The 27,547-nt window shown below is 41.2% G+C and overlaps 1 long non-coding RNA gene across 17 annotated transcripts in view; it reads right to left on the reverse strand.

Annotated features, from left to right (window-relative positions):
- Positions 1-27,547, reverse strand: part of LOC105481195 (uncharacterized) — a 285,138-nt gene that overhangs the window by 88,369 nt on the left and 169,222 nt on the right. For all 17 annotated transcript variants that reach the window (XR_011610034.1, XR_011610043.1, XR_011610040.1 and 14 more), the window contains 5 exons: positions 13,690-13,855; positions 7,152-7,245; positions 6,410-6,508; positions 6,122-6,192; positions 5,027-5,230 (listed from right to left, as the gene is read on the reverse strand). This is a non-coding gene — a long non-coding RNA (uncharacterized lncRNA). The remainder of the gene's footprint in view (positions 1-5,026; positions 5,231-6,121; positions 6,193-6,409; positions 6,509-7,151; positions 7,246-13,689; positions 13,856-27,547) is intronic.

Consider the following 27,547-nt stretch of genomic DNA (forward strand, 5'->3'; position numbering starts at 1 on the left):
ACTGTACTCTAGCCCATCTCTAAAACTAAAATAAAACTAAAGATAAATAATAAATAAATAAATAAATAAATAAATAAGTGTTCTCAGCACTCACAGCTACAGCTGTGAATGGTCGATCAGCTCCAGAGGGGCACTGGGGGAGAGGCCCCAAAGCAATAATATAGAATCTACCATGAGCTCTGAAACCACGGAGGGGCAGCAAACCTTTTGAGAGAGATCAGCACTGACCATCAGTTTTCCTTTTCTAGAGAACTATTTTCTCTGGCAAGCCCTCATCTCTTATCACGTCCCCAGACCCAACCCCCAGCCTCAGCTTTAGAAAGGTGAATCTTCTTTAAAGAGCCAACACTTGACCTGGCTGCCTAAGGGGTAGAGTGCTGTTCATTCGTCATGGAAAATTTCCTAAGGAAAAGAAATGCATTTATCTTAATTCTGCCCTTATGTTTATACGATTCTTTTCCTGAGGACCTCTACTCTTAATAGAAAGGAGAGAACGAGGAAGACAAGAAAATCTTTGAAGAACATACTTTATAGCCGTATGTACTAGGTCATGGCTGATAAACCAAGCCCCTTTAAAAGACTTGAGAGCAGAGTAATTTAGATTTCCTTTATCTCAAATAACCAGGGCTGTGTGCTGAGACCATTCCCTGGGTATATTCTCCTTCTTTGGAGGCCACCTATTTCAGCCCATTAGACTTGCCTGAGAGGTTGTCTCGGGGTTACCATTGCTTCCCAGGACTTTAGCTGAACTCTGGGAAAGGCAAGCTGAGGGACTATTGAAAAACACAGACATGAAAAATGGAGCTAGTATAAACAACAAAAATTTACGTTATACAACTGGCAGAGGTTTGCCAGGGAGGATTTTGAGTGCTGGAATATATTTTTAAATCTCCACGAATAATTTAAGATCTAGGTCAAGCCAGGGGCAAAATAAAATAAAAATAACGAAAATAAAACGAGAGAGATACTGATTTGATTCATTTTCCCATCTGTGAATACCCTGAGATGTAGGCTAAGGAGAAATGCTTGTTAATTTGTGCAAGGGATTTTTTTCTCTGGTTTACTGTGTTATCCTTCCTTTTGGCCTTTGTCACTCAGTTTCAAACATCATAGTACACTGATGCTTTAAACCTGCTTTGCAAATGCTCATGTCTAGTAGTTTGCTTTCTTCTTCAAGCTCAAACCTTTGAGTTCTCAGGCCTTCCATCAGCTTCATGAAATGCAGTTCAGCATTGCTCTTGATCTGTCTGTCCGCTCCTCAACCCTACCCTTCTATCACCTTAGCCTTCTAGCCCCCTAGAGTTAGTTCCATGTGGAGTTCTGAAGACAGGTCAAATTTGCCTTTTGAGCTTTCAGACCTCTCCAGCCCTGTCTCCTTTTCTTTCAGGGATCTAATGATCATACTATATCCCATATCCATGCACAAATCACCAGCATTTTCCTGGACCAAATTACCTTTCTCAGAATCCAGGGCTTAGCCTTCTGGAATTCTCTGTATCTGCTTCCCTCAGAAATCCTGGTAATAGGTAGGAATTCGAAAACAATAAATTTAGGCCAAGTTGTTAGTACCTGAAAACTGACCTCATAGGTGAGCCAGTTGAGCACTAACAATAACAATGCAATTTTTGATTTCATTCTGTCTCATTCTATTTTCACAGTCACCCTGTGAGGAGGCATAGAAACATATTACAGATAGCTGAGGTCTCAGTTAGGGGCAAGACTTGTCTAAGGGGATGACAAAAGCTTCTCACCCCACTCAGAGTAAAACTAATCTCCTTAGCATGGCCTTCAAGGTCTTTGGTGGTCTGCCCTGTCTTTCCCTCTCATCTCATTTTCCATGACTCTCTGGCTCTTTACTTCTTTTCATATTTTCTGCTAAAGTATAATTTTCAAAAGTTTAAAAACATCACTTTCATAAAAGTATAAATTCCCCTCATTAATTAATGAGGGAATTAGTAACCTGTTAATATTGTTACAAAAAAGAATTTGAAGAACAAAGTATGTAGGGTAACAGAAACGTTGGCATGAATTTACTAATAGATGCAAAACTGGCTAAAATCCAATAGGATAACTAAGTATAATGTTTGGAGCAATAAGATTGACAAGGCTTTTAGTTAGAATAATAATAAAAAAAAAAAAAAAGGAAAGAAGGCTCAAATTATAAAGTCAGAATAGAAGAAGAGATATCATTACCAACCTTACATAAATTAAAAAATTCATAAGGGAATGCTATGAACAACCACATACCAATGAATTAGATAACGTATCTGAGTTAGATAAATTTTTAGAAGACACAAATTACAGAAAATTACTCAAGAAATATACAAATAATGAATAAAATCTTTAACAAGTAAAGCAGTTGCATTAGCAAATTTAAAATTCATCAAATATTCAAAGAAAAATTGATACCAATACTTCAGAAACCCTTCCAAAAAACACAAGAGCAAGGAACACTTCTCACTTCATTATCTGGAGTCAGCATTTTACTGGGTCATCATACAAAGAGACACCACAAGAAAACAAAACGTCAGATCATTACCCCTTATGAATATAGACCCAAAAGTACTCAACAAAGCACAAGAAAATTCAATAAAACAACATATAAATACATATATACACTAAAGCTAAGTGAGACTTATCCTAGGAATGCAAGGTTTGTTTAACAGCAAAAAATTACTTAATGTAAAATACCATACTAATAGAAGAAAGGGCAAAGCATTTTCTTATGTTCTTTCTCAATGAACATAGAAAAAAAAAACTAACAAAAGCCCAACAATGCCCTTTTAAGATAAAAATGCTCACCAAACTAGAACTAGAAAAGAACCTTCTCAGCTTGATAAAGATCATTATGGAAAGCCCACAGCTAATATCATACTTAATAGTAAACAACTGAATGCTCTCCCCGTAAGATCAGGATTAAGATGAGAATGTGTATTCTTGCAATTTCTATTCAACATTGTAATGGAGGGTCTAGCCAGGGCAATTATTGAAGAAAAAGAAGTGAAAATGAAAGTCAAAGGTTGAAAAGGAAAAAGTAAAACTATCTCTATTTGCAGATGGCAAGATTTTGTATATATAAACTATTTACAATTTCACTGAAAAACTATTAAAACTGGTAAATGAGTTGAGTAAGTTTGCAGAATACAAGATCAATATGCTAAAATAAAATAAAATAACTGGGTTTCTATGCATTTTCAGTAAAATTTCAAAAATGAAATTAAGAAATCAATTTTGTTTATAATAATATTAAAGAGAACAAAATACTTAGGAATACATTTAATAAAATAAGTGCAAGACATACACCAACATCATTGAAGGAAATTAAAGATCTAATGAATAGAAAAATAGTCCATGTTCATGGATCAGATGACTTCATATTTTTTAAGATGTCCATGCTTCCCAATTTAACCCACAAGTACAAAACTATCCCAATCAAGTTACCAGCTGCTTTTGTTGCAGAAATGACTAATTGGTCCTTAAATTAATTTAGAAATGCAAGGGACCCCAAAAATTAAAACAATCTTGAGAAACAAGAAAAATGTTAGATAACTCAAACTTCCCAGTTTCAAAATTTACTACAAATCTATAGTAACCAAGAAAGTGTGGTACTGACACAAGGCTAGATGTATAGATCAATGAAACAAAATTGAGAGTGCATAAATAAACCATATTTTTACGATCAGTTGATGTTCAACAAAAGTACAATCACAATTTAATGAAGAAAGAATACTCTATTTAACAAATTGTGGAGGGACATCTGGACATCCACATACGAAAGAATAAATTTGGATCTCTACCACATAACACATACAGACATAAACTGAAAATGAATCATAAACCTAAATGTAAGAGCTAAAACACTAAAACTCTTAGAAGAAAACAAAAAAATAAACCTTTGTGGCTTTATGTCAAGTGATGGTGTCTTTGATACAACATCAAAAGCACAGGCAACAAAAGAAATAATATAAATTGGATTTAAAATTAAAAACTCTTATTTTGCAAATAATACCATCAAGAAGTGAAAAAGGCAAACCTCCTAATGGGAGAAAATAGTTACCTATACAAAAACCACAAAAATATAGTTATCTATACAATTGAATATTATTTGGCAATAAAGAATGAAGTATTGATACATGTTACAGCATAGATGAACCTTGAAACCATTATGCTAAGTGACAGAAATCAGTTTTGAAAGACTGCATACTGTAGGTTTACATTTACATAAAATTTTCAGAATAAGCAAATCTATAGAGACAGAGGGTAGATTAGTGGTTGCCTAGGGCTTGGAAGATGGGGGAAAAAACATGAAAAAGAATGAGAAGGAGCTGCTAATGGGGATGTGGTTTCTTTGCAGGAATGAGGAGGAACAATAAAACGGTCTAAAATTAGATTGTTGTGCTGTTTGTACAACCCTGTGCACATACTAAACAAAACTGAATTTTAAGCTTTAAATGGATGAATTGTATGGTATACGAATTATATTTCCATAGAGCTGCTTAAAATGTATTGTTTGGGACTCTCTTTTCTACAGGGTAGAATTCCGTCACATCTGTACTAGACAAAATTCATTGTATTTCTTTAAGGAGGATCATTTGCGTTACTGTCAGTTTTCCACAAGTAAAATAACTTAGAAAATAGAAATTCAGTTAAAGAGAAACATCTCAATATAATCAGATATCCCCAGAGGATATCCTAGACAATGCTCAGCCCTCCACTGAATGGATACTCGGGTATCTCTTGCCCATTTCCAAGTCCTGCAATTTTCCTTGAAAAATATGAAGCTTGTTCTAACCACAGGACCTATGCCAGTTCTATCCCCTCTACTTTAAGCATTCTTCACACATATATTTACCTGGCTCATTCCCCTTTTTCATTCTGGTCTCTGCTAATCTGTTAACCTCTTATTAAAAGCTTCCCTAATCACATGTATTAGTTATGCTTAATACATTGTCCCACAAAGATGTGGCTTTAAACAACAAATACTATCTCAGAGTTTCTCTAGGTCAGGAATCCAGGATTATCTTACCTGAGTGGTTCTAGTTCAGGGTCTTTCCTTCCACTGCAGTCAGAATATTGGTAGGGGCTGTAATTATCTGAAGGTCTGACTGGGGCTGGAGAATCTGTTTCCTAGATGACTCCTTTACATGGCTGTTGGCAGGAGGCCTCCATTCCTTGCCGCATGAACCTCTTTATAAACTGTTTGAGTATCCTCACATGACAGCTAATTTCCCTAGAGGAGACAATCCAAAAACAAGAGGAAGAAGACACAGTGGCTTTATTATCCAGCCTGAAAGCCATACATCATCACTTCTACTTTATTCTATTTGCTAGAAAAAGTCACTAAGCCAAGCCCACACTCAAGGGGAGGTAGCTTAGGCTGCACCTTTTGAAGAGAGGGTGAAAGAGTTTGTGGACCTATTTTAAAGCACTATAACACACCCCTACACAAACACATCTCCTTGTCTGGTACTTTCTACTGCCTTATTTGATTTTTGCTTCCTTCATAACATTGGTATTATTATATTATATATGTATGTGTGAATTATTGCTTTCCCCACCACATTATAAGACCAATAAAAATATTGCATTATTTCACACTGAACACTCAGCACACAGAATAGTACAAGACATATATTAATTCAATGACTGTTTTCTTTCCTAATTAAATGAACATATAGATGAAGTTATAAATTACAGGGGCAGAACCATGCTTGGAAGCTAGGTACAATGACTCCTAACCTATGCCATTTCCCAGTATTTTACCCTTAGTGGAATTCTAATGGTTGAATGCACCTCAACAGTGATTCTGGGTGAGGAAAGAGATCTTCCCAGTCCTCCATGAAATCACTCAATTGAGACCTCTTCCACTCTTCACAGATCTAAAACAAACCCTGCTGACCAAAATTCAAGGAAGTCTTTCTTTGATCCATATGCACAAACAAAAACCCTCTCATCTTTTAAGAGTCTGCACGGGGCCTTGGAAGAGTGGGATATGTCTGATACCCCACATTTTCTCCTCTCTTTGTAAAGAGGAAGTTTAATAGCACTGAAGCAGCCTGGAGCTCAGGGTTTAATACAAGCATTGCAACTGGGTTTAGGAATAAGAGACCTTGAATGCTACCTTGCTTGTTCACTCTTGTTTATTCAGGATTTAGCAGCATTTCTGAAGCCAAATGTTGATGCTCCTTGGCTCTGAAGAACAAGGAAATCCACACACAATTAGGAAGCAGACGGTAATGGAAAGTACACAGGATTGGGCATCCACATACTTTGTATCCATCACTAATTTGCTGAAAATTGTATTTTTCATACCTGTAAAATAGCAGGGTGTGGCTGAGGAGAGTATAGACAACTTCAAATTCCTATTCAGGTTCTACTGTTTTGTAAGTTTGGACATGTCTTAGCATACCTTGGATAGTCTTTGCCAGTTTCTTTCCAGGTATTTCAACAAAAATCAGCATGGGATGCACTTGCATGTGCCTCTCCCTTCTCTAGCAGCCTTCAGATTCTAGGAAGATGATGTGTACAAAAGAAAAAAAAAAACAAGCCATTTCTCAGTGATCTTTTTAGTATACAGAAAAGTGATAGGAGACACGGAAGACAAACTGCCTACTTCCTGCACAATATGAGGCAAAACACCAACTTCAGGGGACTGGAGAATGGAAGTCTTAGCTCTTCCCTATCACCTCCCAGCCAGTGGGAAGTCAAAAAGAATGGTGACTCCTCATGCTTACAGAGGGCAGTGTTATTTCAAAGACTATGGTGAGTTCCCCAGCTTTCAGCAAGGGTGCCATCTAACCCCCAGCTCTCAGCAAGGGTGCCATCTCATCACTCCCCCTTGGTACCCTCAATGGAGCTTCTAAATCAACACCAAAGGAGGCGCAGTCTTTAGGGAAACTCCAAGCCTCAGGAACCACCTCATTAAACTGGTGTCTTAGCTGAAGAGACAGTAGTGGGGGTGAAGTGGCAACAACAAGATGTTCATATGCACCCTCTGATTAATTTACAGGGGGAAATTGTCTTATACCTTTCCACCTGAGTGTCTGCCTCTGCATAGCCATGGAGCAGTACCCTGGAAATAGTAACAGTGATGACAACAATGAGAACAACACCCACTCTGTTTAAGCTCTAGCCCCAGGCAATCCCCTTACCTGATGTGACATCAGAAGGAAAGCACATGGGATTGTCTCCCCTGGGAATGTCTGGGAAATCCTATCCTTGCTTGGGTCTTGGGCTACCACATTTCTATCAAAAGCAAAATGGAGAAAGAAGAATTTAAAAAGTTATTGGGAAGTAAGGAATAAGTGAAAGGAGAGAAAACTCAGTTTTTTGCTTTACGGCCTGTGATATATGCAAGCTAACCAATTAAAGAATATCAGAGCTAGAAATGTTCTCAGAGATGTAGTCCAATGTCCTCCTGTTTTAGATGAAGAAATACCACAGACAGGTGAAGGAATTCATTCACAATCTCATGGTGTGAGGACCACTTGATGGTTAGGAGTTATGGTTACAGACAGAAATAAATGGGCCTGAAGAATGGAAGAAACAGGTGAGAAAGCCAAGATACTGATTTCTATTGAGTTTTAGAAATCATGATCAATAGTATTAGTGACTGTTAAGGAGGGTGATAAAAGGGGCAGAGTCCAGGATGTTCTCAGATTTCTAGCATGGGAGACTGGGTACATCTTGGTGACATGTACTAAGATGGGAGAAACCAGAGAGGAAACAGGTCAAGAGATTGACACTGTGTGTCTTATTTGAGAAGGAAATTCAGTTGCAACACCCAATAATCAATTAGGGTTGGAACCCAGGAGAGAGATTCCGATTTGAGAGACAACATTTACTGTGGGTGACAATCAAAGCCATGAGAATGGATGAGGTCTTTGAGAAAGAATTTGTAAAAGGGAGTGGAGAACAGAGCATCTGAAAGAGATGGGTGCTTGAGAGGCAGAGAGAGAAAAAAGAAATGGGGAAACTGAGGAGTAGTCAGTTGGGTGGGGGGTAGAACCTGGAATAGGGATGTGGGAGTCAAGAACAGCTCACTACAGAATGTAGCATCCATGGAGCCCACATGTGCTTAGCCAGGCTCTCAGACCTTTTGCTCTTTCCTGGTCAGGATAAGGCAGGAAAGTCTCCAACATATTTGCTCTGATTTGCTCTCCTGCATGTCCCAATATGAAGTTTTGAGGCTCCTGAAGCAAAGTCAGTTTTCCCAGATACGACCCAGAGTGAATCCTCTAGAATCAGCCTCTGCTAAGAGATTTCCCAAATGCTCCATATAGCCCATTCGTAGTGTCCTGCATTGAGGGTCAGGTAAGGGTGCTGCTCTTTCGGTATCTGTTAAATCACAATGACTCGGACTGTCTCGTGTTTAGAAGACTCACATAGAGCTTTGCAGAAAAGATGAGAGGAAGACAGAAGAGAGGAAAAAGAGTAAGGAAGAGCATGGGAAAAAAAGTAGTTAAAACAAATACCTAAATAGAAGTCTCTGTGCTTTCAAAGCTTTGATTTCTCAAGCAAAACGTTCCTTAGGTGAAAAAGCCACCCCTTATTCATTTTTTATTTTTACCTTTCTAGTGTTTGGTGTGAAGTAGGAGCATAAATCCTGTCCCATGAATTCATTCAAGAGTCCTAATGCTAATTCTATCACAAAAACCAGCACAAAATGCCCAAGCATTCAGTCTAACAGGGTTTGAGACCCAATGTGCTGCTCCTTCATGCTTCTCCTGAGAGTGATTTTCCTTGGTTACCCTCACCCTCCCTTTCATTGGGTTCCCCAAGCTCTGGCTTCTCCAAAACATTTGAAGAATAAGTAGCCATTCTTCATGTGACCTGTTCAATTTTTCAAAATGAAAAGTTGTACAAAGTATGTAGAAAAGCATAAAAATATGCATTGGTCTTAAGAAGCCCAGGGCTATCCCAACATATTACTCCCATAATTTTCCACTGTGGGTGCCCAGATGGGTTAGATGGTGCTCAAGATTCTTCAGCTTATTTCATGACTTATGCAGCCAGCTCCTCGGGAGGTATGGAAAATGAGAGAGCCCAGTCTGGAACCTCAAACCTTCAGACTGCCAAGGGCTGGTAGGATTTCCCCAGCATCCAATCTTCATCCTTAAAAGGGTCTGCTCTGCCAAGGACCCATTCTCTTGATTTCAGCTCAATGATCTTGTCTGCCTTGGCAGGGCCTGCTCACAACAAGCTTGGATGTCATGGAATTTCGGGGAAGAAAGAGGATTAAATACTTCTCCATGTTACTTCTTGCCCTCCCTGAAACAGTTGACTGGACTCTAACACTTAGTTTGGGGAAGAATTTTACCCTGAAGCCATCTGGCAAGGCAAAAGACATGTCTTTTCATATTCTGCTTTCCTTGGGAGTAATAGGCCAAGAGAGATTCATGTTTGCCTCACAAAGAGGAGGTGACCGTGGTTTCTAGAGACACCTCGCTTTAAGGCAGTGGAGTCAAGAGGGAAGAGGCTGGAAAAGCAGGATGCTTACTTTACCTCCACCCCTCACTCTCCTGGGGACTTGTCTATGGTCAAATCCCTAAAGACTCTCTTTTCACATTGATAAATCGGGGGCAAGAACCACATAGCTCACCTCAGTTTAGTAAGGCCAAAACAAGAGAGTAGTGAGCATTTGAGAAGCACTGACATGGAAATTATAAACAATGAAGCCCTCTATAAACAGGCTCTTGGCTGAGTTTTAGAGGAGGATTTCTTCATCTAGTTTGGGGCAAGTCAGTTCATCCATATTAACTCGCACAAATCTGATCCAAAGTGTGCAACTCGATTCCTTCTGCATCTCCTTCCCTCACATTGCTCATTTCTACAGGACACAGTATATTTCAGCACATAACTGCACATCAAGTAAAACTGACTTGGGAGGGGTGGCGGCTAACCAGAATTTGAGTTCTTGTTCAGTGACATGGAATGTATGAAGCAAGGGCCTGGCTAAACAGCTTTATATAATAGAGTAAAGTAGGGTAGCACCAACAAAGAAATCGAGTAAGCCTTTGGAGCTTCTTGTCCTGACCAAGTTCACCTGTAGTGAGGAGAGAACACCCATTCATGGATCACTCAGGTGGTGACAAGGAGATGAGGTAATGCCTTTATTTTCACAGCATATGAGTGGCCTCTCTGGGCTGTGGGCAGAAGCTGCCATGGCCTGGAGGAAGGTCCTGCCATCTTGAAAGTGCCCCCATATCACCCTTCCACATTCCTTTTGTTTTTATAAATGTATGTCTGTCTATATAATCTCTCCCTCTATCCTGGCAGGAAACTCATTTTGTAATGGAACAAAATCAGTAAGCCAGAGTGTCCACTAAATCATTGTTGAGATATACAAAGGGGCTGGGTTGATACTTGGTGTAGAAGAAAGAAAGACAAAGTGGCCCTGAAGATGAGCCTGGGCTGAGAGAAAACAGATCAGGCACGCTGAAACCTGGGAGGCATAAGCATGACGAATTTCTACCTTCTGTCTTGGGTACAATGTCAACCAAATGTGTCTTTCCACTTTACATCTCAAAACTCAGGTAATGGGGTAGGAAAGCTTAGTGTAACTGAGACAGAACTGAGGACAATGAAGTCTGCTGGCCTGGCTTCCCACTGTAATAACATACTGGACATTCATCTCAGCTAAGCTACTTCAGACAACAAAGGAAAGGTGTTAGGATGTCAAATAATTAGGACTAGGCCTATGTTGCTGCCGTACATTATATTTATGCCTCGCTGTGTAACACAGAGCAAGTCACTGCTCTCTGGAATTTTTCATCTGTAAAATTATATTACAGCTAAGAACTGACCTACCAGAGGGCAAGAGAGTCCCAGCCCTTTAACACCCTGGTATTGCATTAGGGTTGCTCAACCCAAGGGTCATGATGCATAACTCTCTGTCCATGGAGCATCATTTGTGTGGCTACAATTTCCTGCTGTACCCCCAGCCCAACGCCAGGAAATCTCTCCTCTGTTTTTTATCGATCTTTTGTTCGTATGTGCTATTTCTTCTTTTCTTTGTAGGTTATGAGAAATGGAAGTAAAAGAGGAGGGCTAGTGATCTAGTAGGAACTGGATTTCAGTTTTGAATCTGAGCACTTGGTGACATGAGATAGGGTGTTGATAGGTTCACCCATCACCTAACAGCAGAGCAGGGAGAAGATAAGACGGAATGCCAAGCACAAGAATAGATTTCTGAAGGGTCCCAGGACCCATGCAGAGGGGCCAGACCCGCACAGATCCCTACAGTAACTTAGGAGCTGGCACGAGGCAGTGAATTTAGGGGCAGTCGGTCCTTCACTCGAGGTATGTCCCTTTATGGTCTGGCAGCCAGGTGTATGCCAGCTTTTCAGGGGCAGGCACTGAAAGCTGCTGTGGGAAGCACAGCTGGCAGACCCTCCAGATTCTCAAAATTTCACCACTGTCCCTGGTATGTTGGCTAGGCCTGCCTCACTCCTTTCCCTCTTACTAACTCTCAAGAAAGGGATGCCAACCTGTCTGCTTTGTCTGGGAGACTTCCGCTGCATTTCTGAGAAATACTGGCTATTAAGAATACCTTCCGGCCTCGGGTCCTCCCCAGTTCAATCAGCCACAGACAGGGTATTTGTCCCCTCCTTACACCTTGAGGGACAATCCACCCACCTGCCTCCTCACTCTCAATGCTTACCCAGCCTAGGCTGGAGCCCACCTGAAATGGGGAGGGCCAGGACAACTCTATTCAGAAGCAAGGGGTATAGGAGACTTTGTAATGTTTGAGGCTTTGGGTTTCTGAAAATGTCACTGTGTTTTTGCTGAGTCATGGCCAGTTTTGCTGATCTCCATTTTTCCTCCTACTACTTTTGCCCCTTTTGTCTGATCCTCATTCCTTGGAACTCAGATATCACAAAATGTCTCCTGGGAACAGATGCAGTGAGGCACTGCTACTCTCTTTCTCTCTCTCTCCCTATCACTCTCTCTCTCTCTCTCTCTCTCTCTCACACACACACACACACACACACACACACAGGGGAAACCTCATGAAACTTACAGGAAAAAGTGTTAGGTTGGTGCAAAAGTACTTTGTGATTTTTGTCATTCCTTTTAATGGCAAAAAACACCATTACTTTTGCACCAACCTAATAATTGGCATATTCAATTACTTCTCAAGCGACTGATTGCCTAATTTTTTTCCTTTTAAAAAAATTTACGTTCTATCTGTGGAAAACAATATATAGTTTTGTTTTTAAAATTATTCAAACTGAAAAGTACAAAAAAGTTTAAAAAATCACTCCAGTATTCCATTATTAAGACCACCCTTGTTACTTTTATATAAGAATGATTCCTGTGATCTCTCAATGTATACTGATAGGCATAATTTTATAACAATGAGATCTTACTGCTGTGTACTTTTTAAAATCAAAAGTATTAAGTTTGTCTGAATTTAGACTAAGAAAAAGATTATTATAAACTTTTAAAAATTCCTAATATAAAAAATGTCACTTTCACACATGAAATATTCATTCCTAAAAGGAGTATTTTTGTTTGGGGTAGGGGGAGAAGCTGCAAAACTTTAAGATGGGAATCATGATATTTTTTAACTCATATATTTTAGACCCTGGCTTTTAGGGCCATGGCTTGTATTTTACACCTGTTTTAAAGCTATGTTCTTCAAAAATAAAATTAGAACCCACCAGATGTTTTAATTATTCTTTACACTCTTGCTTCAACACTTTTGCATCGTGCTTGCTATCTATATAACACTAAGAATCCCTTTCCACTGGGACAATAATCTAGAAAGGGGGAAGAGAAGGAGAGGTTAAGGAAGAGACTGAGAGGATCAGATCTCTAGAGAAAATCCATTTGAAGCAAGGTAGACTGGCTTTCTGCCTAATTCCCCCTTTCTTTTAGCAATAACAGTTTAATAATTAGCTTTAGCCAGATTTCTGGACAATTAGTCCTCCCACCACAACCTGCCCTACACCATTGTGACTTGGAAAAAAAATTAACCCCATTTTAATGGTACTGATCTACTTACATATGTTCTTATAAAACTGCTTTAAAAATGGAGTATAAGTAAGTGTAACGCTTAGAAAGCTATGGGGCATGTTTCAGCACCAAACCATCACTGAATTCAAAACAGCATGGGTACACAGGTATTCCAATCTGTACTCACATCTCTCCTAACATATTAGGATGTGCCATAGGATAGGTCAAGGTTGCTTATTAAACTTTCAATCTTGTTCTTTGGCATCCCAAACCCTCTGACCTCTCATACTTCCTACTCCAGGAGAACTTGCCCTTCCATCCACAGCATTTTATCCTGCCATCTTGGTCCCTCAATCTTCCTTCCTCCTTTTCTCCCCTTCCAGTGTGCTCCGCAGAAGTCATGAGCCTGGGCGCTTGCAGCTCCCGCTCAGGAATGTGCTTGCCTTGCTTTCGTCCTTTCTCTTATCAGAGAGGGGTGGGGAAGAGAGAAGATGAGCAAATATGCCGTAAGAGGTGAAAGGCAGGGTCTGTCAGCTCCACTCTGCTGATGATTGGTGTCATGTTGCACTGGCTTTGTGGCTGGGCCCTTGTGAAATGTGGGAATAGTGGTGGGGTGAGGGACAGATTATTTGAAATTTACCATCTCTCTCCTGTTGGTTTTGTTGGTTTCTCTACTCCTAGAAGCAGAGGGAAAAGAGGTGGAAGTTAAATATGTGGTGATGGTACTACCTTTTAATCGGTGTCTCCAAATATCCTCCAGAGCCGATTGTCTCAGCATCGGCAAGAATGAAACGAGGGTCTTTTTAAAGATCATTTTCTTTCTTGGACCGAGGTTTCTTTGTTTGTGATTCTGAGTTCCATTCCTGTGTCTCTGTGGTGGGCCTTGAATAGAGGACTAGAAGGAGAAGAATAAGAAGAAAAGTATATATCAGGTGCTTTTTAAAAAATCAATTCAAACAAAAATTGCAAAAGGGTGTCTGGACAGCTAGGATGACAGTGACCAGAGCCGGAGAGAGGCTCTGCCTGGTAACAGAGCTCTGACTGGCCGGACCTGTACAAGGAATAGGCCTATAGCGACGGCTCTGAGCTGTGCTTCTGCAGGCAGCTGAACTTGGCAGGCCCCAGCAAGCCCTGCAAAGATAGGCTCAAAACAATCCAGAGTACAGACAGCTGCTGGTAAGCAGAAGCTGTGAGTACTGACAGCACTTGGGGTTGTGAGCCTGCCACTTAACTCTACAGCCTACTGCCTCTGCCTCTTGTGGTTGGATTTCTGTCTTCCAGATGATTAACTCTTAGAGACGTGGTCTTACAAACAGTGGTAACAGAGGCAGGGAGTGTCTTTGAAAAACAATTGGCCGGGGAGTCAGGTGCTGGGGTCTAGGTCTATACCAGGCATTAAATACTGTATGTGCATGAACAGGGGACTTACTGTCTGCTTGACACTGTGGTACATGCTCCACAACACCAATCCCTCATACGGCCCAAGGAGATAGAAACAGTTATGATCCCATTTTCCAGACAAGGGAACAGAATCAGGCCCAGCACGCGGTCTGCAACTATTTGGGGGCATATGTGGACTCTCAACTATCTACCCGTCGACAGCAGTTCAGTGTCGACTGGAAAACAGGCTGCTCTAAGGCAATGATGTCTTCTGGCCAAGTTTGGGCTGAAATTGAAGTATTAGGTGGAGCCAATTGTTCCTCTTATTAAAAATAAAACGCTGGGAGAAAATATTGAAAAACGATGACTATTTTTAAGTGAGGAATTAATAGACATTAATTAATAGATATTTGTATTCACAAATTAAGTACTTGAATGCAGTTTAGAATCAAGGGACTGGCCAGGTTTAGTGGCTTATGCCTGTAATCCCAGCACTCTGGGACGCCAAGGCGGGAGGATCACCTGAGGCCAGAAGTTCAAGACTAGCCTTGCCAACATGGTGAAATCCTGTCTCTACTAAAAATACAAAAATTAGCCTGGCATGGTGATGTGTGCCTGTAGTCCCAGCTACTCAGGAAGTTGAGGGAGGAGAATCGCTTGAACCCGGGAGGCAGAGGTTGAAGTGAGCCGAGATCACGCCACTGCACTCCAGCCTGGGTGACAGAGCAAGGCTCCACCTCAAAAAAAAAAAAAAAAAAAAAAAAAAAAAGGGACTGTATCTATAAGCATGAAAACATATAGTTCAAAAACATATTGTTTACTGAAAACAAATTGCAAAACAATTCATACAGTGTATTATTCAGCCAAAATTTTAAAACTACAAAGCAATACCATCTATTGTCCAATACATAAAATCTATAATAAGCTAATAAAAACATGGCCTGGAATACTATATATCAAATTATTGACAGTGGTCATCGCTGGAGAGAAAGAAGCAAGACTAGGATGGAGAGGAGGAACAAAATGGTTTTCAACTTTCACTGTGAGATATACTATCCGAAGCCTAAGTGACAAAAAGTGAACATTTTGAATATGAGCAGGGGATATGTGTATCATATTATTCTTCTGTCTTTTTCTGAATTAGAAAAAAATAGGAGGATCTTTCCTGGGGGCGTCTTGATTATGCCATCCTGCTCATGTGATGGCAAGAAACTCATCCATGGTGCTATTGCTCCTAAAGTGTGTGTGCTGTTTTGAAATTAAAAGAAAGAAGGAAAAGTCAAGAGTCCTCTTTTCCAGAGAGAAAAACTTGCAGAACCTGTGGAGTTGTGTCCCCATGCTATTGAAAATCCTTACTCTTCCCTTCCCTTCTCAGCCAAAAAGCAGCCTTTCTTATTTTTTTATTTTTATTTTTTGTACAGGGCTCCCAGTCAGCCTCAAGGGTCTATGTATGCTAATGTGATTGCTGTGTTATTCTAACCACTTCAAAAGTCATGTTCACTTATCTGTGAAAACAAGTTCTCATTCATTGCACCCTATTTGCCCTCATGTCTCAGGAAATAGGGACGGGCAAATCACGTGGCAGGTGGGAAGAAAATAAAGGAATGTTGTACACACACCCTACTCTGAAGACCAGAGTGGAATCTGTGTATCCCAAGGGGGCTGTGAGCAGGAGAGAAAGACCGAAATACAGCAGAGAGATGTGACTTACATGTCCTAATCTCCCCACTCCTAAGGTGAACCCCAAGATTAGAAGGAGGCATAGTGAACATTTTCCAGCTAGATATGGAAGGAACCTGAGAATATTTGGAGGAGGTGACCAGTGACACTGTTTGCTAAACACATCTTTAGGGAGACAGGGAGCATCTTGGAGGAGCCCCACACAGAGCCATATTCAGCATGGCCTGAGTGAGGGCGGAAAGTTTAGCAGCGGAGCAGGAAAGTGACCAGCTAGGCAAGCCTCCAGCAGCACTGCTTGCACTCCATGGCCTGCCTGGGGTGAACAGTGGACCTAAGGATTCATAGGTGTTCCAGAGAGGGACAAGGAGGTACTAAGAGGGCCCTGAGTTAAGAAAAAGATACCACATTGCCCCCAAATGCCACTGGGGACCAGTGGTGCAGAGTGAATCAACTGATGACTGTGATACACCGTTCAGTTTGTCCTCTGTCATCAGAATAAATATCAGATATCATCATCGAGGAAAGCACAAAGAAGAGAGAGCTTTTGAGAGCTGTTTACCTAGAATTTAAATTCATCATGTTCACTTTAGTACCTCTTTAAATGCTCAATTCCTGTGAAAACATGTATTGTAACCCAGTGCTCTCACTCTAAAAGCTGTGGTAGAAGGTGTGGAGTTTTAAGTGTGGAAGAGGGTATGTGGTAAATAGAAAAGGTAAATAGAAAGCTTTTTAAAACTCTGGGTCAATGCACACACATATCCACATGCAGAATGCACAAATGAACTCTACGAGGGCTCTGACACTAAGAAACTGGCAGTACCTGGACTACAGATTCAGCAGGAACAAGTCCACAAACTGAGCAGGCGGTTAATGAGCTTAGCATCCATCATCCCTGGCTCGCAGTATGGCCCTGGAATTCTTGGTTGCAATAAAATATAAAAGAGAACCTGAAAGGAAGCTTGGCTATGAGCAAGCAAGGCTTCCTTCATTTGCCTGGTCCCACAGGCTCTCTGTTGCAGTGGCGGCAAGCCCACCCAGATGGGATGTGCTCTGCAACTTCAAGCAGCCCTGTCACCAGTGAGGGTGGCAGCAATGCTCCAGGCCCCTTGGGCAGGGGAGGTAAGAAGCCATGCCATCTGGTCCTGCCCCCCTTGCTAACCTGGGCAGCGGGTGCATTCCTCAGTTCCTTCTGACCCATGGGCTGTCCTGAAGTGAACTCTGCTCAACTCCATCCCCTCTGCTCGCCTGCTCCCTGCAGAGTGAGCCCGCCCCTTGCTGGCTAGGCCTTCCCTGCCTTATTTGGTTTAAATTACTTTTTTGAACTTTGGTCTCATTATTTTTGGACCGTCATTTGGTCTGGAAGATTTTCTTTCCACGGGTTCCTTCTGTTCTTCCTTTTCACCCTCTTGAATGCGCTTCCCAAGGCCTCTTTCTGCAGTTTCTTTTGGGTGGTTTTTATTACCTTCATGCATCTAATCTGAGTAGGGAGAAGCTCCAAGATCATTGTTATCTTCCCCCTTGGAATCCTGCTTGTTTGGTTGTTATGGGAGCTTCTCCGTTTAAAGGGCTGGGGAACTCTGCTTCTCCAGGAGCTTGTGACCCAGCTCCCAGAATGGCCTTTTCCAACACAACATGAGAAACCAGCTTCAGCAACCCTGCAGGGCCACAGCCCATCCTCACTCTCAGAAACAGACCCACAGACCCGTAGATCTGGGGCCGCCCCTCTAGGAATACGCCTAAAGATACCATGGCACTACTTCTTTCTCTCCTCTGGTAGCAAGCGTTTGATTTTGTAGTTGAACTGGTTTGGATGGTTCAGGCTGCAAGTAACAGAATGTATCTCAACTGGCTTGAGCAATTAAGAAAACATTATCGGCCGGGCGCGGTGGCTCAAGCCTGTAATCCCAGCACTTTGGGAGGCCGAGACGGGCGGATCACGAGGTCAGGAGATCGAGACCATCCTGGCTAACACAATGAAACCCCGTCTCTACTAAAAATACAAAAAAATTAGCCGGGCGAGGTGGCGGGCGCCTGTAGTCCCAGCTACTCGGGAGGCTGAGGCAGGAGAATGGCGTAAACCCGGGAGGCGGAGCTTGCAGTGAGCTGAGATCCGGCCACTGCACTCCAGCCTGGGCGACAGAGCGAGACTCCGTCTCAAAAAAAAAAAAAAAAAAAAAAAAAAAAAAAAAAAAAAGAAAACATTATCTTCCATAACAAAAGTCTATGGGTAGGACAATTCTGAGGCTGGTGAATTCAGAGTTCACTGACGTCAACAAGGCCTTGGTTCTTTCTGTCTTCCTGCTCTAGCACCCTCATGTCTAACCCATGGTCCTTGGGTTAGCTAACCTACTGGTGAAACGTGACTACCATAATCTTACCCATTGCTATGGTCTGAGTGTTCGTGTTCCCCCAAATTTCTGTGTTGAAACCTAACCACTAATGTGATAATATTAAAAGGTAGGGCCTTTGGGAAGTGATTCGGTTATGAGGGTGGAGGCTTCATGATTGGGATTAGTGCCTTTAAAAAAGAGGTTCCAGAGGCCTGTCTTTCCCCTTCCACCATGTGAGGACACAGTGAGAAGCACCATCTATTAACTGGGAAGCTGGCTCTCACCAGACATTGAATCTGCCAGTGCCTTGATCGTGGACTTCCTAGATTCCAGAACTGTAAGAAATAAATTTCTGTTGTTTATAAGCTACTTAGTTTATGGTACTTTGCTATAGAAGCCCAAAAGACCAAGACACCCAGACACCACAACATCCAACAGAAAAGAGAGTTCATCTATTCGCACATGAATCCACCTTTCATGGGAACCCCTCCCTGGGATAAGGCCTGCTCTCACATCTTATTGCCCATGCCCAAACCAATTTCTATCAAGAAGAACAGGACCACTATTGACTCGGATCAACCATAAATAAAGTTCTGGGGTTGAAGATGGGGCTCCTTCTTTCCAGAAGTTCACAGCTTCACAGAGGAAGGCAGAGGCCTGAACCCACCAGTAGGCCTTTTAAAAGAGAGGAAAGGGGGAATGTGCTGATGGACAGACTCACAGCTCTGTCTGCTACCCTGTAAGGGAAAATCCAGATTTCTGCCATAAAATTTTTGTCCCTGTATTTCTGATTCACCCTACTTCTCTCCAGTAACTCTGATGTTTTTTGTTTTCTACTGTCTCTCTATTTTTTACGTCTCCCAGGGAGGCAGAATAGTATAGCAATTCAGTACTTGAATTTAGAGTTAATTAATCCTGGATTTGAGACCTAGCTCTACCATTTACTAGCTGGGAACTTTTTTCAAGTTACCTTACCTTATCTCTCTGGATTTTTGTTTTCTCATTCAGAATAGCAAATAATAATAGCAACCACTTATATAGAGATTACTATATACCAACAAGTCTCCTAAGTCTTCACATATATCAACACATTTAAGTTGCAGTGAGATAGATATTCCTACTCCCCACTTTTAAAATGAGAGAGTCTGGGTGCAGTGTCTCATGTCTATAATCCTAGCACTTCAAGAGATCGGGGTGGGAGAATTCCTTGAGCCTAGTAGTTCAAGACCAGCCTGGGCGATGTAGCGAGACTCCGTCTCTATGAAAACAAGAAACTTAGCCAGGAGTGGTGTTGCACACCTGTGATTCCAGCTACATGGGAGGCTGTGACAGGAGGATTGCTTGACCCCAGGAGGTTGAGGTTGTAGTGAGCCAGTTAGTGCCACTGCACTTCAGCCTGGGTTAAAGAGCATGACCTAGTCTCAAAAAAAATAAAATAATAAATGAACGAACCATGGCACAGAGAAGTTAAGTGAGCTGCCAAAATCACACAGCTTGTGAGGAGCAAAGCTGTGATCTAACACTATAGAGTCTATGATTCCCAATCACTTCATCACACTGCCTCTTTCCCCCCTCCCCGCGTCAGAAGTTTAAGAGTAGAGATTTAATAGGCAGAAGAAAGAGAAAGGAAAACAGCTCTCTATCTAGTGAGAGAGAGAGAACTTCTGAGAGGAGAGGCCCTCATACTGTCTCTTAATGAAATAGAAAGGCAATCAAAACAGTGCTCATATGCTGAAGATTATTAAGAAGATAACACAGGTCAAACATTTAGCAGAGTGGCTTGTGTTCAACATAAAGTAGCATATACTGTAAATATTAGGTAAGAAATTCTACACAATCACTTCACATGTATACAAGTCAGCCTGGCATATAGTGAGATAATTAAACAGCCCTTTTCTGGTCCTTCTTGGGCCAAATCTCTCACAACTTGTTCTAGAACCTAGCCCATGGTTTACTTACAAAGTATTCCTTTTACTTTCCTAGCTATGAATAGAACAAAGCAAAACCTCTGTGAGTACAAAATTATGTGATCCAGAGCCTCGGCCTGTGTCTACCTGGCTGTGACCTAGAGAGTCCTGTCCAAATCCTTCTCCAGATCTAAGGAAATCCCCCATTGCCATAAACTCATACTGGTCCCACTTCTGTTTCCGCAGCCATACAGTGCTACCTCTCACTTTATTCTCCTTTAAAAATCATGAAATATTTCTAACACAGGATATAAAAAATTCTAGACAACAACTTAAAACACACACATGTGCCACAACCAAAATTTTGAAAAATGTTAATGCTATCATGTATGTTTCAGGCCTTTTAAAAATAAATAAAACACTAAAATACAACTGAAGCCCCATCGCCTCGTTTTCTTCCCCTTTTTGGTAACCCCACACCTAAAGATATGTATCCCACTTCCATGAGTTTTTATATTTTTAGTACATTTTTATACAAAAGCATTTATTATTGTTTTGTGTACCTGGCAACTTTAAAAATAAATGATGTCATACTGTTTATAAGATTCTGCTCCTTGCTTTTTAGTAAATCGATGTTTTTACTTCTTTTGTGTTTTCTCCTTTTATGCTTCTTTTTTAAACCTTTTTTTTCTCCTTACCTGTCTTGTGTTGGATTAATAGAGCTTTAGCTATTCTCTCCACATCAACACCTTTTCACCAATCAGCTTCTGAATTAGATGTTAAATTGTATTTCTTATATTTTAATGGTTACTGATAAATTGTTAAATATACATATATACAGTCTTGCATCACTTAACAACAGGAATATGTTTGAGAAATGTCTCATCAGGTAATTTTGTCATTGTGCAAACATCATAGAGTGTACTTACACAACCCTAGATGGTATCGCTGACTACACATCTAGGCTATATGGTATAGTTTATTGCTCCTGGGTTACAAACCTGTACAGCATGTTTTGGTAATGAATACTGTAGAAAACTCTAAGTATTTGTGTATCTAAACATATTTAAATAGAGAAAAGGTATGGGAAAAATATGGTATTATAATCTTCTGGGACCACCATCATATATGTAGTCCATCATTGACCAAAATACTGTGCAGTGCATGACCTCACAAAAATTTTTACTAAGTTCTAAGTTTATTCATAATTTCTAGAATCCTCTTAAAACAGGAATCTTAGTATGTTTTAACTAGTTTATTGAGCACTCCCTACCACCAACGTTCTTTGATGCTATTGTCTAGACTTTTAGCTCCATTTTTAATACAAAATTTATTTTTAGAAGTTAGTAGTTAATGCACTTTTACTGAACTACTTTACAACTTTTTCTCTCTTGCTCCCAATTGTTCCCTCTGATTTCACTTTTCTCTTTTTTGAACTAAATGCAAGAACCTGGGAGCAGTAAATTTTCTTAGTCCTTTTGTAACTTAATGTATCCTTATTTTGCCCTCACAATTGAATAGTTTAGCTGGGATGAAATTCTAGGTTGACTTTTTTTCTTACTACTATGAAGATATCAACTAATCTGTAATGGGGGGTCTAATCTAGCTGAAGATCATTCTTTTGTCAATATAATCGTTAATCCTTTATGAGCAAGCTGTCTTTTCCTTCTGGTAGCTTCTAACATGCATTTATTTTTATTATTCATGTTCTACAGTTTCACTACAGTGTAAATAGATGTGGTTTTATTTTCATTTGTTCTGTTTGCATTTTATATGAACTTTCACCAAAAGATTCACGATTTCAATTCTGGAAACTTACATCATTCTCTATTTTTCCTGGAAGTCCTAATCGGATGCATATTGGAGTCTCTCAATCCATTTCTATTCCCCTTAACTTCCCATACAAACATTAATGTTTGTATGCGTACATACATATAATTTTTCTTTTTGTCTATATTTTGTTTATATTCCTGAGTTCTGTTTTCCCATTGTAACAGATCCTCCAGAGAAACAGAACCATTATGGTGTGTACATATATAGAGAGAGATTTGTTATAATGAATTGTCTGACACAATTAGGGAGACTTTTAAGTCCAAATCTGCAGTGTGGGCCAGCAGGCTTGAGATCCAGGAAAGCTGATGGTGCAAATGAAGTCCTATTAAGTGATCCGCTGGAGAATCTCCTCTTACGTGGGAGAAGATTGGCTTTTGTTCTATTCAGTCCTACTCATCTGATTTTATGAGACCTGCTCATGTTATGGAAGGTAATCTGCTTTATTCTGCCAACTGAAATGTTCATATCACCCAAAAATATCCACACAGAAACACCCAGAATAATGTTTGGCCAAATATCTGGGCAACCCACAGCCCAGTCAAATTGCCACATAAAATTAATTATCACTGCCATTTAAATACTCTCTTTATGGTTTGGCTCTAAACTCTACTTCAGAGTTTACTCCATTTATTGAGTATTTTTTAAAATAGCAATTTTTAGTACATAATTTACTACTGTTACTATAAATATTCTCTTATATAGATTTAATTTTTGCTTTTTGTGTTTCATGATTTCTTGTTTTATCTTTTAATTTTTTATTATACTTTATCTCTGTGACAATCCTAAAGACTTCATTTTAAATCATTTTCAGATTGTCCTATCATTTTCATTTAATCTGAAGTGAATTTATTTTCCCACATTTTATTTTGTTAAGTGCTTGTCTTATGGTTAATATTCCTCATGTGTCTCAGATTTTGGTTTTATAGGTTCATGTTCTATGAGTTCACTTCAAGTTATATATGGGCAGTTTGGGATTTCTATCTTGGTGTGATATTAGGAATATCAGATTTAATCTCTGTATTAGTCCATTTTCACACTGCTGATAAAGATATACCTGAGACTGGGTAATTTACAGAGAAAAAGAGGTTTAACGGACTCCAAGTTCCCTGTGGCTGAGCAGGCCTCACAATTATGGTGAAAGACGAAGGAAGAACAAAGGGACTTCTCACATGGCGGCCGGCAAGAGAAAAATTAGAACCAAGCAAAAATGGCTTCCCATTATAAAACCATCAGATCTCCTGAAACTTATTCACTAGCACTAACAATATGAGGGAAAACACACCCATGATTCAATTACCTCCCACCAGGTCCCTCGTGCAACATGTGGGAATTATGGGAGCTACAATTCAAGATGAGATTTGGGTGGGGACACATGAAACCATATCAGTCTCTAAGCTAGCAGGTGCCTTGACCTAGGCCTTCCCTCAGGGGCTGTGCTCCACCTTCTTCTGCCTTGCTAGACATGCGGTTTTAGGTAAGCCATAGATTCATATTGCAGCATCTTTCCCCAGCCTCTTCATGACTTGACAGCAAAAGCAGATAGATGGGGATTTCTAATTTTAAACTAACAATTTTAAACTAACAGAACTGCATATGCAGCTGCCTCTGCCTACTTTTTTGACCCATGGCCCCACAGGCCTGGAGATTTAACTACATTGACGTGACTTGTATTTTACTCATCACTGTGATGGGTCAAAAGCAGAGTAAAGGCCTCAAAATGTGAAGTGACAACATGGTTTTGACTAAAATTCTCCCATTTCTATTCACTGTCTATTGTTACAGCTTCTGTAATGTGTTCTCTTCATATTCCCAGCAATCTCTGGAGGCTTCCGATAAAAACAGCGTCTTTAATTGCCCCCCTTTTCCAGTCAGGTCCCCAATAAGAAACAGATGTTATACTCAAATGGGGTAATTGAGGAGAGTTTACTAAAGGGACTGCTTGCAAAGATGTAGTCAAGCTAAGAGAAATTGGAAAGGATTGGTGAAGCTCCCAAGCCAACAACAACAGGCCTAGTAGAGAACTATCACTGTACCATAGGAGAGAGCTACCTGGCAAGAGTGCTAGCCTTTGATAGAGGAACATGGTCCACTACTGAACCTTAACTTGGTAAAGAGAGAGACAAAGGAGTAAATACTCCCAACTCCTTCTCCTGCCCTTTGATCCTCTGCTTCCCATTGGCTGAACTCAACAGGAAATCAAGGGACCCCTTAACATAGTCAAGAAAGGTCAGCCTCTCAGGGCACAGAGTAGGGCAAGGAGTGGATCTGGGTGTGGTAAAGAGAGAACACCCAGAATATAGAATAGCCCAAGACTACATTTCTCAGGTCACTTCCATCTTAACAATACAGAAATAAATCATCTTCTTTTTCCACTTCTCCTCTGTAGCTAATGCCTTTTTTACTTTTTTTTTTTTTTTTTAATTTCATAGGTCATTTCTTGAAAGAGTTGTCTAAAGGCACCGTTCGCGCTTTATTCTTATTTGCTACTCAACCTACTGTTGTTCAGTTTCTGACTTTATAACCCCCTGAAGTTTCTCTCCAGGAGGTTACTGATTTCTTGCTGAATTATAAACCCAATCCAAACTTTTGGATTCTTATCAACTGCATCAAGGCACTCCTTGCCTGAAGCCTCCTCCCCTCTTGATCTGTGTGTGACCACTTTCTCTCAGTTCTCCTCTCTTGAAACTGCAGAGGCAGCATGTAAGAGGAGCAGCTACCTGGGCTGAACTAAGACCTGAAGGCCCTAAGGGAATGAGGCTAGTGATAGCCAGAGGTGTAGTGTAGGGCCCAGGGTGGGGAGCATGTCCCAACAGAGGAAACAGCACATGTGGTATCCATTGCTTCTTATTTGTCATCAGTGGCTGCATGGTTGACCACCAAACTCTACAGGGTCACTCTGAAGAATGGAAAAAGCTGAAGTGGTCTAGAAGAAATGGGATTTTCTATAGGAAAGACATAAAGAAAACTTGACAGAGGTATCTGTTCTTAAAAATACATAAATCTTGGCCTTGGCCAACACTCATTTGGTGTGACCCTTTCACCCAAGACCACTTCTTCATCCCACTAGAGCCTCAGTTCTCAGCACTGAGCAATATCAGCTGACAGCCTTTCATCCAGCAGGACAACAGAACTGTGGGGCCCCCAGCAGAGACAGGGCTGTCAGTGAGGCCTGTCCTGGTGGGCTGTCATCCCACATGGAGAGGTGAGAAAAGTAGGGTGGAAGAGGAAGTGGTGCTGAAGACTGAGGAGGCAGGTGGAATTCAAAGTTGGTCTTTTTTTTCTTTTCCAAATTAAAGAGATGTTTTCTCTGCCACAACTTCTGGGCCCTGATACAGCAATAAGTCAAACACCAGCATTCATCCCCTTGCAAATGGGAACCACCTCCCCACCTTGGAGCACAGACAGATTGCAATTGAGAGGCCCAGTGGAAAAAGCTGAGTATGGCTGGGCAGCCTCACACAGGCCTTTGCCTCTAGATCCCCTTGAGCTCCCTTCCCAAGAGTCCTTGACAAATATGCAGGGCTAAGAGGCTGTCCAAGGAATGCAGCCGTCTCAGCCACTCATTACCAAGGCTCAAAACCACAGGGGCAGGAAGAGCAGACAGAGCTGGGTAGGATCCGTCTCTGGTGAGGTTTGGAAATAGGAGATACTCCTGACTGGCAGGCTGAATTGATGTGGTCTGGCCTAGGGGGAAGGGGATGGACAGAATGACCATCACCACTCTCAGCCAGCCCAGTGGGTCTACGAAAAGAGACATTTGATTCATTCTCGGGCTCTAGCCAAGTGACTCTGAAATATTCCTAGACAGTTGCCAGGACAGTCAATAGTGGGTGAAACAAAGACCCAGAAGCCAAAATTCTGGGCGTCCGAGCTGCTTCCTTCAACCTTCTTTAAGTGTTTTCCTTTATGTTTGTTCCTTTATGGCTTGTTCCCCTTCTCTGATGAACTGCAAGACCCCTGAGGTCAGAGGTGCTTTCCTCCCTGCCCACTCCTTCCCCCTTTTGCTTTCTTTCTCCTGCAAACCAATGCTAGGACACCTTAAAAAGAAGAATTCCTGATGGACTCAAGATGATTTATCTAATTTGCAACTGGTCAGCCACAGGGCTACGGAGAGGGTGAGCAAGATTGGGGCTGGCAAGAATGATGAGAAGGAAAAAACCTGGAACCATGATTACTCATTCATGGTCTTCCAGTTTATACTCTACTCTGATGACCAAGAAAGAGAAAAAGAATTAGTAAAAAAGAAAAATATATATAGACAGACTGCTCTCCCAGACACAGAAAAATGATTTTCTTACCTGTAAGAAAATTCCACCAAACATGAAGATTAAATGGGGACCTAAAATCTGATACCTACCAGTATCTGGACACACCTGGATCCTGTGGAGGTGGCTCTGTGCAGGCAGACAAGTTGGAGGGGCAGATGGAATTAGTCAAGTAGGGAGAGTCAAAGAGAGTAAGCCAGGAAAGCCCTCCCGCAGGAAGAATTTTGAGTAAGGATTTGTGAATGAGAAATCCAGAATAAAAAGAGGCAGGTACTGTTCTCTACAGAGAACTGTGGTCAGAAGCGGATATTCGCATGAGGGTTGGTCATGCAGACAAGGACTAGGAAACATTCTAGGAGAGCCCAAAAATAAGGGGAAGTGGGCGCATAGTGAAATGGGGCTGGGGGAGTGAGGTGATGGAGAGACGCTGTCCTAAAAGCTCAAGCTGGATTGAGTACAAGGGGACATTGGGAGCCAAGTCAGAGATCCACCCCAGCATCTCTGGAGGTCTGTAAGAAGCTGTGGTCTCTCTCTTCTCTCAAGGAGAATCACAGGAGCTCTGATGCCTCAGAATTTCCCATGCAGGCAGATCAAGGGAAGAAGGAGAGATGCTTTCTCCAAAGAGCTCAAGAGGAGTCAGGAGAAGGTGGGATTAGCAGCCAGCAGGCAAAGGCATGCACCTCTGGTAACGCCTTTAGAGAGATCTTCCTTTCTCCTGGGGTGGGTGCGGGGAGGTTGGGATGGATATAAAGAGGCCTGATGGAAAGTCTGTGGATTTACATCAAGTGTGAGTGGAAGGACACTGGAAAGGACAGCAGTACAGGAAAGTCAACATGTCATCGGCCTTCACTGTACTGGCCACCCCGGACTGAGGCTTGTCCATGTTGTTTTTTGTTTGTCCTACACCCACAGCACAGATGTCCCATTGTGTGGAGGAAGCTCATTTCAAGTCCATCTTCAGTCAACTAAAGTTCAACAAATGATTTCAAGTCCGTATTCAGTCAACTTCAGAGGACTAAAGTTCAACAAATGATTTTTCAATGCCTATCTCAAGCCAGGCACGGGTTTGTTACTGGAAAGCAACACAGGATGTTAACAGGATGGATGTTTCTGCCCTAGAAGAAATGTCTGCATTCTACAAAGAAAAATGGCAGCCAGCCACCATGGCTCACGCCTGTAATCCCAACACTTT

The sequence above is a fragment of the Macaca nemestrina genome, chromosome 11 (genome assembly GCF_043159975.1).
Source record: "Macaca nemestrina isolate mMacNem1 chromosome 11, mMacNem.hap1, whole genome shotgun sequence".
NCBI lineage: Eukaryota > Metazoa > Chordata > Mammalia > Primates > Cercopithecidae > Macaca > Macaca nemestrina.